This window comes from Lagopus leucura, unplaced genomic scaffold (genome assembly GCF_019238085.1).
Source record: "Lagopus leucura isolate 7727_CA_CO unplaced genomic scaffold, USGS_WTPT01 Super-Scaffold_100001, whole genome shotgun sequence".
In the NCBI taxonomy this organism is placed as follows: Eukaryota; Metazoa; Chordata; class Aves; order Galliformes; family Phasianidae; genus Lagopus; species Lagopus leucura.
Window position 1 is genome coordinate 54,720,218 of NW_024962262.1, and position 5,239 is coordinate 54,725,456.

Here is a 5,239-nt window from a genome sequence, read left to right on the forward strand (position 1 = left end):
ACCTGCACCAACCTACATGCTCGTTTAAGCATAGCCACTCTGGTTGCAGGAAACTCATTTGCTTGCTCCTCTGTATGCACTGGACCTGTCCTGAGGGTTTCCTGATAAATTCTTCACTGGGCTGCTCCTGTACTCTGTGTTAACAAGAGCTCTTTGGGAAGATATGAAGTTTGCACTGTCAGGCATAAGGCTCCTACATGTTCTGGAGAAGCTCTTGGTGTGACTGACAAACCTTGGGGGTGGGATACCATTCAGAGACACCTAGAGTGGCTCGAGCAGTGGGCACAGGTGAACTGGTCTTGCACCTGGGTTGAGGCAACCTCCACTACCAATACAAGCTGGAGGATGAAAGGGTTGAGTGCAGCCCTGCCAAAAAGGACTTGGAGGTACTCGTGGATAGCAAGATGGATATGAGCCAGCAATGTGTCTTCACAGCCCAGAAAGCCAACCATATCCTGGGCAGCATCAAAAGAAGTGTGGCCAGCAGGTTGATGGAGGTGATCCTGTCCTTCTGCTTTGCACTGGTGAAGCCTCTCCTGGAGATGTGGAGTCCTCAGTACAGGAGAGACATGGACATGTTCGGAACACATCCAGAGGAAGGCCAAAAAATGATCCAAAGGATGGAACACCTCTCCTGCAAGGACAGGCTGAGAGAGCTGGGGCTGTTCAGCCTGGAGAAGAGAATGCTCAGAGGTGACCTGATGGCAGCCTTGGAAATGGTTTTAAGTTGAAGGAGGGAAGATTTAGGTTGGAAGTCAGGGGGAATTTCTTTACAGAGAGAGTGGTGAGGTGCTGGAACAGGCTGCCCAGAGAGATTGTGGATGCCCTGTCCCTGGAGGTGTTCAAGGCCAGGTTGGATGGGGCCCTGGGCAGGCTGGTCTGGTATTAAATGTGGAGGTTGGTTGCCCTGCCTGTAGCAGGGGGTTGGAGATTCATGATCCTTGAGGTCCCTTCCCAACCCGGGCCATTCTGTGATTCTGTGATTCTGTAAAGGGGGCTGTAAGAAGGAAGGGCAAAGACTCTCTAGCAGGGTCTGCTGTGACAGGACAAGGAGAAATAGTTTCAAACTAAAAAAGGGGAGATTTGTACTGGATATAAGGAAGAAGTTTTTTACAGTGAGGGTGGTGAGGCACTGGCACAGATTGCTCAGAGGGGTGGTAGAAGCCCCATCCTTGGAGACACTCAAGGTCAGGCTGAATGGGGCTGTGAGCTCCTGATCAAGTCGTAGGCGTGCCTGTTTATTGCAGGGGTGTTGGACTAGATGGCCTTTAAGGGTCCATTCCAACTCAAACGATTCTATGATTCTATGACAAGTAAGCCAGGGCCACTCCTAATTTCAGAATTAATGTACTTCCAGAGTACCTGAGCAGCCCAGGGAGATTATACAAGACTAACATCCCTCAAATTCACAACACAGCTTCTGTGAAAGCTTGGCATCCCTGCAGGAGATCTGATCCTCATAATTTTTGAGGCTTTTCACTCTCCGCAGCCAGTTCCTGCTTAGAAATCCTTTCTCTTCTAAAACTTTTCATAGGAAGGAGAAAGGCTGGAAGCCATGAGCTGTCCCACACGCGGTTCAAGCACAGCTGGGGCCATGCAACACTGTGCAAACGAGGAAAGGCAAGGGAAGAGATGATCACCCCTCTGTTCTCTATATCCTAGACTGGCAGGAGGCCAAAATGTCTCTAAAAGTAAATTAGAGCAACATAAAAAATATCTGTTCCATCTGGGTATCCTAAGGGACCCATAAAGCTAGCTTAGACCATCGTGTCAGCCCACTAAAATAGATCAGAGGAGCAGAGATTACATACATCAGAGTTTCTGATTTATTTTATCTTAAGTAATAACAATTACGCAGGTTCTACATAGTAAACAATACATTCCATATAGTAAAGAAGAATGTTTCCCTAACTTATTTAGCAAATTTCACCTTGGAAGAATCACTGAATACATTCTTATCTTATATATAGAAGCAAAAACATTCTTGGCTTAACACTTACCTTTTATACAATTTGCCTGAGCAGTGGAAGATGTTCACTGATCATGTAACAGCACAGACGAGAAACTATGAACAGCGTGTCCCAGTCTGAGACTTCAGCAGAGTAATAGCATCAGAATTGCTGTCAGAATTGATTAGATTTCTACCAGATTAGATCTAATTCCTGTCCAAAGAATCTAAATCTTCACACTGCAAAAAGGTGGATGAAAAATATCACTGGAGAGTACAGGTGTCACAAGCCACGTGAAACAAACTATAGACAGAAAAGGGATAGGAAAAGAAGATTTTGCTCTCTCCACAAAAATAAGAAACATGTTGGTTGTTTTGTCTTCCAAAAGCTTTGTGACTAGGTCTCCCACTTTGCTTTTTGGTTTATTTTCTGCTTCAGATTGAAAGAAACATGATGATTACAGAATACCTTTTCTCATGTCCACAAATCCCACAAATAATGTTGTTCTTCTCAAGGTCTGATTGCACACATGCTCATCAATTAAGCAAAAACTTTCAGTCTAGTCCAAAGAAAACTATGAAGTAATATGTGAAGAAAAAATATTAATGACAGTGTCAATTCCTGACAATATCTGAGTCAATCAGAATTTCCATTCAAAATTGAAACTCTTGGTATTAACAAATGGCTGAACGAGAAACCTTTTGATGCTTTGGAACTCACAAGTGACTCTGTGAGAACATTTATCTGAAAAAAACTACTGTAAAGATGCTCACAAAATAGGAATCAAGTCTTGCCTATGTGCTAAATAATAATAATAGTAATAACAACATGCTAAAAGTCTTTCCTTTCACACCACAAATTATCTTGTGGGACAAACCATAACAGGAAAATTGTGTGCTATAAGACTACTGCCTGACACTGCATTTCAGTGCATAGAATACCTCCATATTTCAACATAAAAATTACATGTTGCTGCTGTATACACAGGCTGAAGCTCCAGTTTGGTTTTCACTATCACATACAATGTTTTTACTACTAATTCTCTGTAAAACATCATTAGATCACATATTTTACAGTTCATAACAAGAGCAAATTATCTCTATTTTGGACATTTTTACAAAGAGAACATTTTACCTACAGCCATATTAGCACAGAACCACTTCTAAATGACTAATTCAGGGGAACTTATTTTCATTTGTATAGTCAGAGGACAGAAAACCACAGTGTGGGGGAAAATACAGTTAGAAACAGTTAAAAACACAACGCATTCTGAGGAAGCAGAAGAAGAATAACAGTGACTTTAATCTTTTAAAATGCAAAATATTTTGTCTTATGATCCTATTATCCCTGCAGTAGGCCAGCCACTAGCCCTCGACTGTTGCTTTGGGGTCAGGTTTCCATGTCGATGATGAGGTAAGACACCACACCTCCAGCTCCCCGCATTAGGCACTGGGGGAGCACAGCTAAATTCTGGCACTGCTGCCAGCTGCCCTCCCTGCACCGCCAGTTATGAAACAGAACAAAAAAGACTCTTAAAGTCTGGGGGGTTCTTTTATAGCGGGCGGATTCAAGATCTTCTGTCGCACAAAGGCTGACATTTTCTGAACAGCCACAGCAGTGATTCACTCTTCTTTTACTGTAGCATCCCTTTATAGCGTTGTTTTTTTCATTGTCATTGGAAAAAAAACCAAGTCTTTCTCCTCAGCTCTGTGCTGCTGCTCTTTGCCAAGCTTGAAAAACACAACTTCCTTGACAGATCTCACTTTACGATCTGGCTGTGCATTACATTTAGCCCCTTCCCTTCAGAGGCTGCCCTCAGCTTCTAGGCCGCACAGGCTGCCAGGCAGCGGGTGCCTGTGCCCAGCCCTGCAATGCCCCATGCTCAGAGGCCACGCAGCCCTCGGTTCTCCAGTGTGAGACCCCAGATGCACAGCTGAGAGGCTGTGCAAGGTCAAACCTGTGGGACTCTGGCTCGCAGCTGCAGCCACCCAATAGGCCTCAGTGAGAGCCTCGTTCGGCCCTCCCCACAGCTGCTCTCCTGCTGCAGGTGGGGGAGCAGTGTCAGGCCGCTGCCAGGCGGTCCCCTCACCACAGGGCCACATGTGGTGCTGCTGGTGCCTCCACTCGAGGCCACTGTGGGTGTGTTTGGCCTGAGGGAGTTAGAACAAAGCAAGCAGACGTGTCACAGGAGCTGAAAGTTGGATACAGCATAGGCCTGGGGTGGTTTGTTTGTTTACACCGTTGGGTAATAAAACCCTAGAAACCTGATACAGTTTTTGCTATTGAAAATCAAACAGTGGCTCATTGGGAACAAAGAACGTGCCCGTGTGAGCTCTGAGAGCAGCACGGAGCCACCCCGGCCGCAGCAGCACCCAGCCGTGCCCAGGTGTGGCTCAGCACACGGCCCGCTGCCCGCAGCAACATCCCAGCTCGGCTGCCTCTACCGACGCCAAATTGTTCCATATTGGCAGCAACGCAGCGGCTTCGGGGCCAAAACCCCGGGAGCACGCTGCAAGGCCGGAGCCAGACTGAACCCACCGGCGAGGGAAGGTCAGCCGGGAACGGAACCCGCTCGTGCGGCCCCGGGCGCTGCCGACCCCGGCCCTCGAGCTGCCTGCGGCCCCGCCAAGCCGATGGCGGGGGATGGGATGGGATGGGGGAGCGCGGCGGGGATTGAAGTGCGCAGCTACTCGGCGCCGGGCGGTAAAGCGGCGGCGGCGCGGCGATGATGTCAGCGTGTTATTTACTTTGCAGCGCAGGTGACCGAGCAGGGCGAAGGGAGGCTCGCTTCGCCGAGCGCTGACCCGCCAGGCGGAAACAACGCCCGGCGGCGGCTGCGGGGGGAGGGGCGGCTGCACGACGCGGCGGCCGCGTTGCATCATTCCGCGGGCACGGCGGGTGTGCGCCCGCAGCCGAGCGGCCCCGCGCCCGTTCCCGTGCACGCACCCCGCACCCTGCACCCCGGCGCGCGGTTACACCTTCCCCTCGGCCCTCCGTCGGTGGCGGCGGCGGCTGGAGCGCCCGGGGCCTGGGCTCGCCCGGTCACGGCGGCGGGGAGCCGAAGGGGTGGGGGGAGGGGAGGTTTCCTCCGCGTGTGCGCGGCGTGGGAGCGGCGCTCCGCGTGGGAGCGCGGCGCGGGGGTTCCCCCAGGGCGGCCGGCGGGCAGGGCAGCCCCGCACGCTGCCGGGGGCGGGGGCGCGGCCGCTCGCCCCCCCACCGGCCCTCCTCGCCCCGCCGCCCGCCCCCGTCCAAACCGCCCCGCACCCCACCCCGCCGCCGCCCCGCCGCCG